Source organism: Triticum aestivum, chromosome 5B (genome assembly GCF_018294505.1).
Source record: "Triticum aestivum cultivar Chinese Spring chromosome 5B, IWGSC CS RefSeq v2.1, whole genome shotgun sequence".
Classification (NCBI taxonomy): Eukaryota; Viridiplantae; Streptophyta; class Magnoliopsida; order Poales; family Poaceae; genus Triticum; species Triticum aestivum.
The window spans coordinates 99930864-99943914 of record NC_057807.1 but is presented as its reverse complement, the minus strand read 5'-3'; positions in this window follow the sequence as shown (position 1 = coordinate 99943914).

Below are 13051 nucleotides of genomic sequence, written 5' to 3'. Positions count from 1 at the left end.
ACGGATGCACTAGAGCTATGAATGCTCAACAAAAGAAAACTAGTGGGTGTGCATCCAACTTGCTTGCTCATGAAGACCTAGGGCATTTGAGGAAGCCCATCGTAGGAATATACAAGCCAAGTTCTATAACGAAAAATTCCCACTAGTATAAAAAGACAACTTATGAGACTCACTACATGAAGAAGGAGGTACTACTTTGAAGCACAATATATGAGACTCACTACAGGAAGAACAAGGTGCTACTTTGAAGCACAAGTGTGGAAAAAGAGATAGTAGCATTGCCCTTTTTATTTATTTTCTTTTTTCCTTTTTTTTCTTTTCTCTTTTTTTGGGCCTTTCTTTTTTTTCTTTCTTTTGGCCTTTCTCTTTTTTTGGGCAATGCTCTAATAATGATGATCATCACACTTCTATTGATTACAACATAAGGATTACAACTCGAAACTTAGAACAAGATATGACTCTATATGAATGCCTCCGACGGTGTACCGGGATGGTGCAATGAATCAAGAGTGACATGTATGAAAAATAATGCATGGTGGCTTTGCCACAAATACGATGTCAACTACATGATCATGCAATGGCAATATGACAGAAGTAATATATGTCATGATGATGATGATGGAAGTTGCATGGCTATATATCTCGGAATGGCTATGGAAATGCCATGATAGGTAGGTATGGTGGCTGTTTTCAGGAAGATATAAGGAGGTTTATGTGTGATAGAGCGTATCGTATCACGGGGTTTGGATGCACCGGCGAAGTTTGCACCAACTCTCAAGGTGAGAAAGGGCAATGCACGGTACCGAAGAGGCTAGCAAAGGCGGAAAGGTGAGAGTGCGTATAATCCATGGACTCAACATTAGTCAAAAGAACTCATATACTTATTGCAAAAATTTACATGTCATCAAAAATCAAGTAATATGCACATGCTCCTAGGGGGGTAGATTGGTAGGAAAAGACCATCGCTCGTCCCCGACCGCCACTCATAAGGATGCCCAAGCCAGGTACACTTCATGTTTCAAATTTGTTACAAAAATTTAACCATACGTGCATGCTACGGGACTTGCAAACTTCAACACAAGCATTTCTCAAATTCATAATTACTCAACTAGCACGACTTTGATATTATCACCTCCATATCTCAAAACAATTATCAAGCATCAAACTCATCTTAGTATTCAATTCACTCAAAAGAAAGTTTCACATATCTTGAATACCAAGTATATTAACATTACGCAAATTACCATGCTATTTAAGACTCTCATAATAATATAAGTGAAGTATGATAGTTCATCTATTTCTTCAAAATAAAACTACCACCATGCTCTAAAAGGTATAAGTGATGCACTAGAGCAAATGACAAACTACTCCGAAAGATATAAGTGAAGGTCAATGAGTAGCTAAATAATTGTGCAACTAAGCGAAGACTCTCTCCCATTTAATAATTTCATATCTTGATACTTTATTCAAACAGCAAGCAAAGCTAAAGAAAACTACAATGCAAGGATAGCACAACTCATGTGAAGAACCAAAAACTCAGGCTCAACCGATACTAACCGATAGTTGTTGAAGAAGAAAGGTGGGATGCCTACCGGGGCATCCCCAAGCTTAGATGCTTGAGACTTCTTGAAATATTATCTTGGGATGCCTTGGGCATCCCCAAGCTTGAGCTTTTATGTCTCCTTCATTCCTCTCATATCATGGTTTCTCTTTTTATCAAAAGCTTCATTCACAACAAACTCAACAAGAACTCGTGAGATAGGTTAGTATAAACCAATGCAAAACCTTATCATTTTCTACTGTAACAAATCACTAAAATTATTATTCAACATTGAAATCTAAATACCTCTGCATATTTAATACTCCTATCCTCAAATAGAATCATTAAACAAGCAAACATATGCAAACAATGCAAACATAACAGCAATCTGTCAAAACAGTACAGTCTGTAAAGAATGCAAGATTCATCATACTTCCCTAACCCCAAAAATTATGAACTAAAATTCCCACTGTAATAAATTTATCATAGCTAAATATGCAAAAATATTCAACATTATACCGCTCTCTGACTTTTCTAAGGAATTTTTGCAACAGCGGTAAACTTTCTGTTTTCAAACAGCAACATGTATACTAGCAAAATAAGCATGGCAAAGGCTATCCTTGACTTCTTTATTGAAACTAAAGATGCCAAACATTATTATACCTAACAGCAAGCAAAAACTAACAAAAGAAAATGATGCTCCAAGCAAAACACATATCATGTGGTGAATAAAAATATAGCTCCAAGTAAAGTTACCGATGAATGAAGACGAAAGAGGGGATGCCATCCGGGGCATCCCCAAGCTTAGGCTCTTGGTTGTCCTTGAATATTACCTTGGGGAGCCTTGGGCATCCCCAAGCTTAGGTTCTCGCCACTCCTTATTCCATAGTCCATCGAATCTTTACCCAAAACTTGAAAACTTCACAACACAAAACTCAACAGGAAATCTTATAAGCTCCATTAGTGAAAGAAAACAAAACCCCCACATTGGTACTGTAATTAACTCATTCTAAATTCCTATTGGCGTAATATCTACTGTACTCCAACTTATCTATGGTTCATACCCTCCGATACTACTCATAGATTCATCAAAATAACCAAACAACACATAGAAAACAGAATCTGTCAAAAACAGAACAGTCTGTAGTAATCTGTATCAAACGTATACTTCTGGAACTCCAAATATCCTACCAAATTAGGAAGTCCTAAGAAATTCGTGTACCAATCCAGAGCAAAAAGAATCAGATCAGAAGCACGTTTCTGTGAATTACCAGAACTAATTTACTGGGTGCAAAAGTTTCTGATTTTCAGCAGGATCAACACAACTATCACCGTAAGCCATCCTAAAGGTCTTACTTGGCACTTTATTGAAACAAAAGCTATAAAACATGATTACTACAATAGCATAATCATGTGAACACACAAAAACAGTAAGGATAAGTATTGGGTTGTCTCCCAACAAGCGCTTTTCTTTAATGCCTTTCTAGCTAGGCATGATGATGACAATGATGCTCACATAAAAGATAAGAATTGAAACATAACGGGAGCATCGTGAAGCATATGACTAGCACTTTTAAGTCTAACCCACTTCCTATGCATAGGGATTTTGTGAGCAAACAACTTATGGGAACGATAATCAACTAGCATAGGAAGGTAAAACAAGCATAGCTTCAAAACTTGAAGCACATAGAGAGGAAACTTGATATTATGCAATTCCTACAAGCATATGTTCCTCCCTCATAATAATTTTTAGTAGCATCATGAATGAATTCAACAATATAACCAGCACCTAGAGCATTCTTTTCATGATCTACAAGCATAGAAAATTTACTACTCTCTCATGAATAGTAGTGGGAGCAAACTCAACAAAATAACTATCATATGATTGAAAATTAAGATCAAGATGACAAGTTTCATGGTTATCATTATTATTTAAAGCATACGTGTCATCACAATAATCATCATAGATAGGAGGCATGCTTTCATCATAGTAAATTTGCTCATCAAAGCTTGGGGGACAAAAAATATCATCTTCATCAAACATAGCTTCCCCAAGCTTGTGACTTTGCATATCATTAGCATCATGGATATTCAAGGAATTCATACTAACAATATTGCAATCATGCTCATCATTCACATATTTCATGCCAAGCATTTTATGTAATTCTTCTTCTAACACTTGGGAACAATTTTCCTTTCCATCATACTCACGAAAGATATTAAAAAGGTGAAGCGTATGAGACAAACTCAATTCCATTTTTTTTGTAATTTTCTTTATAGACTAACTAGTGATAAAACAAGAAACAAAAAGATTCGATTGCCAGATCTAAAGATATACCTTCACTTACCTAGCCTCCCCGGCAACGGCGCCAGAAAAGAGCTTGATGTCTACTACACAACCTTCTTCTTGTAGACGTTGTTGGGCCTGCAAGTGCACAGGTTTGTAGGACAGTAGCAAATTTCCCTCAAGTGGATGACCTAAGGTTTATCAATCCGTGGGAGGCGTAGGATGAAGATGGTCTCTCTCAAGCAACCCTGCAACCAAATAACAAAGAGTCTCTTGTGTCCCCAACACACCCAATACAATGGTAAATTGTATAGGTGCACTAATTCAGCGAAGAGATGGTGATACAAGTGCAATATGGATAGTAGATATAGGTTTTTGTAATCTTAAAATATAAAAACAGCAAGGTAACTAATGATAAAAGTGAGCGTAAACGGTATTGCAATGATAGGAAACAAGGCCTAGGGTTCATACTTTCACTAGTGCAAGTTCTCTCAACAATAATAACATAGATAGATCATATAACAAGCCCTCAACATGCAACAAAGAGTCACTCCGAAGCCACTAATAGCGGAGAACAAACATAGAGATTATGGTAGGGTACGAAACCACCTCAAAGTTATTCTTTCAGATCAATCTATAAAAGAGTTCGTACTAGAATAACACCTTAAGATACAAATCAACCAAAACTCTAATGTCACCTAGATACTCCATTGTCACCTCAAGTATCCGTCGGCATGATTATACGATATGCATCACACAATCTCAGATTCATCCAACCAACACAAAGTACTTCAAAGAGTGCCCCAAAGTTTCTATCGGAGAGTCAAGAACGTGTGCCAACCCCTATGCATAGGTTCCCAATGTCACGAAACCCGCAAGTTGATCACCAAAACATACATCAAGTGGCACATGATATCCCATTGTCACCACAGATAATCACGGCAAGACATACATCAAGTGTTCTCATAAAAGACTCAATTCGATAAGATAACTTCAAATGGGAATGTCGGATTTCGGGTTCCGGCAGACCCTTGAGGTTCGAAAACTGGGGTGCGCGCGGAGATTTCGCCCTCTACCTACCTGTTCCTCGTTGGCTTGCTGAGATCTAAACTACGAAAGGGACAACACAAGAGACACAGAGTTTATACTGGTTCAGGCCACCATTGTGGTGTAATACCCTACTCCAGTGTGTGGTGTGGTGGATTGCCTCTTGGGCTGACGATGAACAATACAAGGAAGAACAACCTCGCGAGGGTCTGTTCTTGGCTGGGACGATGAGCTGCTAGGAGGAGTTCAGCCGCCCTTCTCTCTCTCCCTCTCTTGCTTGATTCAGGTCTGTCTAGACGCCTCTACCCTGGGGGTGTCTAGTCTTATTTATAGGCAAAGGCCCTGGGCCTCTTCCCAAATATTGAGCGGGAAGGGCGCCAACAATTGGCCATTTTGAAGGGGAACAGCGGGTACACTTATCCTGACTAAAGTTGGTCCTCGCCTGTCAAAGGCTCTGGTGGTGACGCCTACTTGGGCTCCACAATGACTTCCTCCCTGCCGTTGGGCTGGTCTTGGTCTTGTTGCACCGAAATGGATGCCTTTGCTTGATGCTCTCGCCTGTGCTTGCTCCCTTTGCACCAAAGAGGAAAGGAGGACACTGCGCGGGCTGGCGCCCGACTGGCGCCCATGGTCATCATGGCTTGCGTCATGGGCACCTTGCGAGGTACCCCGCCTTGATCTCTCCGCCTCCTCGCGAGCTAGCCTGATGAGGTCGTGCCTGAGGAAGCTCCTTGTCGTCCGCCCCACGAGGCTTGGCCCCTCGCGAGGGTCTTGAGCCTGTGTTGATGAAGATGGACCGTGCTGGGCCCCCTTTGAGCCACACCACAGGCCGCAGGCAGGCAAGTCTGGGGACCCCCGTTCCCAAAACGCCGATAGTAGCCCCCGGGCCCAAGGCGCGCCCAGACTTGGCCGAGCAAAGAGGCGAAAGGGCAAGTGCGAAGTGCCGCGATCCCTAACAGCCTGCGGCCTTGGGCGCAGCATGGCGGTTGATTGGACGCGGGCGTCTCCACTTCCCCATGACGCCTCGGCAACTGCGCGAATTGACAAGTCCCGGCATGCAGAGTGAGTCATGATTACTTGCAATCGTGGAGGTCGGTGGTTCGCCTCCCCTGGCCTTAAGTACGGCACGTCGCGTGCCCTTCCAGTTTATCCCCTCTTGCTTCTCCTCCTTCTCCATGGCTCCGTCAAGGAAGTTCTCAGCCGCAGAGAAAGGAAAGGCCCGCCAAGTTGAGCCTGCCTCTCCCCCGCCCAAGCGCGGTCGCGGAGGTGACTTCCCGCGCAGTGACGGGCGGCTGGCCGCGGCCGGGGGGCGTGCTTTGGCCGTGCGACCCCCTAGGCCGCGCTTCCACACTGCTGAGGTGCTGCCAGAGTTCGTTCTGTGGGCGGCAGAGCCGACTAGCGCCCGGCTTCAGCTCCCTCGCTTCCTCCAAGGTGAGCTCCCGACTGGCGCCCCGGGCGGCCTCTGGCTCCAGGCAGATGGCTGCTGCAGCCGGGCCTCGTGGGCTTCGCTGGAGGTCTCCACGGCCGAGAGCCTGGCCTTGGCCCGCGGCTGGCAGACGTTTGCCCGCGCGCGTGGCCTGAGCCGTCGGTACACCCTGCACTTCAAGTTCGACGGCGATACCACCCTCTACGTGAGGGTGTTCGGGGAAGATGGTCGCCGCGCAGGGTGCTGCCCTGAAGACGACGACCGCGGCCGGGGACCCAGCCCCGGCGAGGATGGGGAGGACAGCGTGCGCGTGGTTGGCGGTGCCCAGGGTTCGTCAAGCTTCACTGGTTCTTCTTCGAGCAGCGACTCTTCTAGCAGCGGCCGCGGTTAGCCTCCATGTCGTCGTGCCTGCTTGGAAGGTGGTAGAGGGTCTACCCGCCGTGGCGCGTCGGTGAAGTGCGAGAGGGAGTCCGCCTGAGCTCCGGAGGCGGGTCGAGTCTTGCCTGAGGGCCGGCGTAGGGCAAGCTTCGCCTGATTTGTCCTTTCTTTTCCTTTTTCCTGCACAAAAAGACAGTAGTGTGGGGCCCCGTGGGGGCGTGTTTGGGTTATCGTTGTTAATCATCGTATTGTTTCTGTTATTTTGGTATTGTTCCTTCCAGCCGCACGCCCACGCGTAGGTAATCCCCAGCCTCAGCCGTGGGGGCGACCGACCCAGGTCCTGTATTCGTGTCGCGGTGCCCGTGAGGCATGGACTGGAGGGGTGCTCCTGTAGTGGACCCGGGTCGTGAAACCTTGATCGATAAGGACAGAAACACTCGCGAGGGCGCTCGGGCTGCCCCCTCGCGAGAACTTGCGCAATAGAAATCGAGGCAGGAGGGCGAAAAGTCGAAGAGCCATAAGTCAAAAGACGACGATAGCTTCAATAAAACTTCAAATGAGAATGAACTAGCCAACTGCAGAAACCAAATGAAAAAGCCGCGTCCGGCATCTAGTCTAGTCTTCGACGTCTTCTCACCAGCGCAGAGCTAAGTGCTGCCACTGGGCGTGGGAGGGAGCCCCAGGGCCTGAGGCTGGCGCTCCTGAGACTCCGGGGCGTGTACAGCCCCAACTCATTATTACGTGAGAGTATCACGAGCAGCGAGCTTCACAGGCGCTGGCCTTCTTCACAGGCTCCGGGCCTTTCTTCGGGGAAGCAGGCTTCATGGGCATTGGCCCTCTTCACAGGCTCCGGGCCTTTTCCAAAACGCGACAGCTTCATAGGTACTTGCCTTCTTCACAGGCTCTGGGCCTTTTCCAAAAAGATAGTCTTCACAGGCATTCGCCTTGTTCACAGGCTCTGGGTCTTTTCCAAAAAGATAGTCTTCACAGGCGTTCGCCTTCATCACAGGCTCTGGGCCTTTTCCAAAAAGATAGTATTCACAGGCGTTCGCCTTCTTCACAGGCTCTGGGCCTTTTCCAAAAAGATGATCTTCACAGGCATTCGCCTTCTTCACAGGCTCTGGACCTTTTCCAAAAAGATGATCTTCACAGGCATTCGCTGATATGGGGCTAACCCGGTGTAGGCCGATCTTTCACGATTGGAGTGGGATCCCTCGAAGAACACGATGAACACGGGGAAGAACGGGGAGAAATCACAAGGGGAAACACTCAAGAACAAGTCCAAATCACACATCCACTAGACAATCAAACACACAAGATCACAAGATACATGAACAACAAAGGGAAAGATACAAGGTAAAGTTCATCCCAAGTCCAAAGGAGTTGGGGGCTTGAATCCTAGAAGGATCTTCCCACGAAGGGGGTCTTGAATCCCGCGGGATCTTCTCACATGGAGGTCTTGAACTCCATGGGAGTGGTAGTCTCTCTCTCTCAAGAGTAGAGGTAGGAGCAAAGCTCACCTAAGAATGAGCTATCATATTTGCTAACCCTAGAAAGGAGGTGGAGGTGGTCTATTTATAGTCTAAGCCACGAAGGGGTAAGGGGGAGAGGGATACAAGGCCAAAGGCCCGCGGCTGCGCACACAGGCGTCGGACGTCCGGTAGGGGTCGGACGTCCGGAAGCTCGGGACGGTCCGGACGTCCGGAAGTATTCGGATTTCCATAAATTCTTCTTTGTCCCCGTAGCACCGGTCGTCTGGTCGGTGTCGGTCGTCCGTGCGCTGGGACTTGTCGGACGTCCAGCGTTCGTCGGTCGTCCGGCCGCTGTAGCTTTCGTCGACAGGTCTCTTGGGCTGGCTGGAGCTCCAGGTGTCGGACGTCCGGTGTAGTCCGGTCGTCCGGGCGCTGTAGGTGTGTCGGACGTCCGGTGGCTTCCGGTCGTCCGGTCGCTGTAGACTCCGCAGCCCCTTCTTCTTCCGTCTTCTCTTCCATGCTTCCCTCGCGGATGGTGTAGTTGTTCCTTGGCGCTTGCACTCCTCCTCGACATCCATGAAGCTCCGAGAGTACCTATGCATGCACATGGGAGAAGTGTCAAGTAGTATACCATCCTCGAAGGGGTCAAGTGAGCACGTGTAAAGGAGAAGATTCACCTTTGTTTATGTGAAGTAGAGGTCGCACGTGTCACTTGCCAAATGGACTCTTGACATGGTGATGACCGTAGGATGCTCCACATCATCCCCTCCCCCTTGGAAAAGATCCGACCTCGGATCGAAAACCAAATCACCATGGGAAAGAGATGGCGGTGCCGTGTCGAAGTTGTCAATCACCAAGCACTCATCGTCTAGTAGCTCGAAATGGGCACTCTCCAATGTCGCACCGTCTTGGGATTCCTTCAAAAGGAGTAAATAGAAGAAACACTTGGAAAAACAAATGTGGTTAGCGTTAGTGCAAAACCAAGCATTGAAGAGGTGATTCACCAAACAAGTGTTGTCATCAAGCATAGCATATGGTTTGACAAAGGATTGTGGCATGGCATGTAAGCACATAAATTGAGCACAAGCAAAGATATCATGGGGACAAGTATGCAAATGTGTGGTAGAGATGCAAATATGTGTGACAAGAGCATAAGCATCTACCTCAAGGTCATATCAAGCATGCATAAAGCACTCGAGAAATGGTCGATGGTAGGCATAGGAATCATTCACAATACCAAGTAAGATGAGATGTCTAAACACATGGGTCAAGTGCAAGACAATCCAAGCATAATGTGCATAGGGTGTAGTGAATATAGTGTGGCACTCAACACAATAGAAAGAGCAATTGTTCATCATGTGTGAGGCAATCAAGTCAAGCATGTGACAAGCAAAGGGACATGGCATATGTGAAGAAATGATATTGGTGCAACCAACCATATGATAGTAGCAAGTAGTCCAAGAATTGAATGCAACACACAAGGTATATATATCATGAATCATGGAGAATGTGGCAATCATGGGTGAAAGCAATATCTCGAACATGCGTGCAAATGGTGCAAGCAACACATGAAGTATGATCCACAATATCCAAGCTCAAGAAGGATGTCACCTTGAAAGTGTATCCTTGTGCATTCTTCACAATGCCGAAGTGGAAGTAAATATGGTGTAGAAGCGAGTCGTGGTAGAATGTATGAGGCTCGCTCTCAAGAGCTCGAATGGTCAACTCACGTGAAGTGGAAGTCGACACAAAGTCCAAGTATCCTACACATGCACAAAACATAACAAAGAACGTATGCGCATGGTAGATAAACACATCATCCATCATGATGGTTCTCATCTTTTGCACAAAAGCATTAGAAGCACAAGTGCATGAATAATATGATGCAACAATGGCTAAATTCATGGCACTAGGTATATGGTGCAAAGAAGTAAGACAAGCATGCTTCACAAGAATTATGTCAAAATCTCCAAACATATGTGAGAATGCTATGGGGGCAAACTCATGAGCAAGATTAATAGCATGGTTGCACTCAATACATGGCAAATCTAGCATGAGAGAGGCAACATATGGAGATATGTGACAAGAAGCAATAACAATCATGTGCAAAGCGTGTAGATGGTTGTCATCAACCGCATGAAATGAGCAAGTATGAGTCATTGGTGATGCAACATAAGCAAGCATAGTAATCAAGTCGTGCAAACTAGTGGAGCGAAGATGCAACACACTAGAATAAATCATGGCAATCATGTCATGTGAGCAAATAATAGGCATAGGGACTGCACATGACATATCACAAGCACGAACACAAAGCAAGATGAAAGTATCATCATAGGAATGGTGCACAAAAGGAACATGGCAAGAACAAGCAATATCTCCACCAAGCTTGCAAATACACATACAAGTACTAGAATCAATCATCATGTGTAATGCAAAGCATGGGTCACAAATGCATGTCAAAGGCATAGGAATGAGTATATCATGCAAAGTGAACATGGCAAGATGGGCATATGATATGTAATGAACAATAACCCATAGCCAAGTGAGGGCCATGTAGAATGAATGTGCGAAGTCTTTGCGCGAAGAGAGCGGTGGGAAAGACAATCCATGGGATCCCAAATCATCGTTGCTCTCTAGAGCTCGTTTTGTCAACTCGTGGGATTGCGAGGTTGACAAGTATTCATGGGTACCTACACAAAAGAGACACAAACCAAAGAAATGGTGCGCATGGTAAATGTAATCATCCATCATGATGTGTATGTGCACGTGTGAGTTAGCACAAGATAAGCATCGCTCAAAGAAATTTGATGCATGGTATAAGAACATGTCATCCATCATGAAAGAATAGTTATTGTGTATGACATGATGGGGACACAAATTGAGAATGCAAGTATATGGCACATCAATAGCATGTTTATTCATGGGGAGCATATGGTGCACACAAGTATTGGGATCATGCAATGAATGGGATGGATCAAAATCTCCTAAAATGTATGAGGAAACTATGGGGGTCTCCTCATGAGCAATATCGGAAACATCACATGGAGAAAATGGACAACATCCAAAACAATGCATATCCGAAGCTAGGTGGTCATGGCATGGCATATGAGATAAATGATGCAAAGGGAGCATATCAATATCATCACAAGAAAAACAAATGCCAATAACCATGGGCTTGTCATCTATGCCATATGTGCAAATTGGGTTTATTTTAATGGCATATGCATAGTCACTATGAAGAGATTGCAAATAAGACATATGGTGGATCTCATGCATAGCATATGACAAGTCAAGCAGATTATCAAACATGATGTGACCTAAAGAATTGTCACAAGAAATCCTATGTAACATGGCATCACAACTAATAGACGCCACATGAGAAGCATCATACTCATCATAAATGGGCAAATCATCGCATGGGGAAATCATACTAGCATGAAGCATGGTACTAGGTGGATCAACATCATGCAAGCAATCAATGTCAAGAATGTCCACTAGTGGGACTAGAGCATCACCTTCACCTATGTTACCTTTGTCATTCCACTCAAGTGGTGTAGGTGAGGTGGGAAAGACCAAATGGTGGTCATCTTCATCTTGATGGAACCATGTGGGGGGTGCATCATATTCCACCATGGCCATCGTCTTGTCCAAAGGGAGGACGAAGTCGTCGAGGATCGGCGCGTCATCATAAATGGGACCTAGCACCAAATGAGAAGACACAATAGAGGTAGAGGTCAAGTTGTTAGAAATGCAAATGGCCTCACGAGACCTATCAACTATCTCACTCTCTCTATGTGGTGGTTCACTCACTCCCTCAAAGTAGGTGCACTCAAAGTCACATATGGCGGAGTCACTCATCTCACTCAAGTGGTGGGGGTTGTGGCTCTCCTCACATGGGGATTGTGGCAACTCATCATATATGGGGCTAGTGGTGAAGTCACTCTCACTCTCAATATGGTGGCACAAGTCACTCAAGTCATCATACGTCGCCGTGGTCGAGGTGAAATCCATCTCAACCATCTCATCGCCGTCGCCATGGATGAAGGCCGAAGATGGCACATCATCACTCTCCTCCATGACCGAAGGGAAAATCCCATGCTCGATCATCTTGTCACCGTCGCCGTAGATGAAGGCCGAAGATGGCACATCATCACTCTCGCCTCCAAAGATGGAAGCATCATCCTTGCTCGCCACCTTGTCGCTCGCCTCCAAAGCTTGGTCCTTGAGGGTCTCCGTAGTCGTACTCGTCACCGCACCATCTTGAAAAAGAGTCGAAGTAGACTCGGCATCATCAAAGTCACAAAGAGGGATGGCGGTGAAGTCAAACTTGGGAGCATCGTCTTGGAGCTCGTCGGGCTTGGACATCTTGGTGGTACTAGCCTCATGCTTGTCGTAGAGCTTGGTCGCCGCGAAGTTTGCTTGGGGTGGAGAAGCCTTGGCCTTCATGAGTTCTTGTTCCGCCTTGAGAGCACCAATGTAGTAGTCGTCGATGGACTTGTAGTTCTCGAGGAAGATGGTCTTGGAGATGTCATTGTGCAATCCCATCATGAAGTGGAACTTCATCCAAATGGGGTCGTCCACGCCAGCTCGTCGCAAGGCAATCTTCATCTCCTTGAAGTACGCGTCGATGGACTTGGATCCTTGGATGGTGTTCTCCAATTGGCGTCGAAGTTGTTCCGTGTAGGTTGGAGGCACGAACTCTCGCTGCAAAGCTCTCTTCGTCTTGGGCCAACTCATGTCGTAGTACTCCGAAGGTGTGTGAAGCCACCAAGACAAGGCATAGTTGTGGAAGTTTCTTGTGGCGCACTTCACTTGATCTTCGGGACGAACTTGATGTAGCTTGAGGTAGTCGTCCATCAAACGCTCCCACTCGAGATACTCCTCGGGTTCTTGAGTCCCAT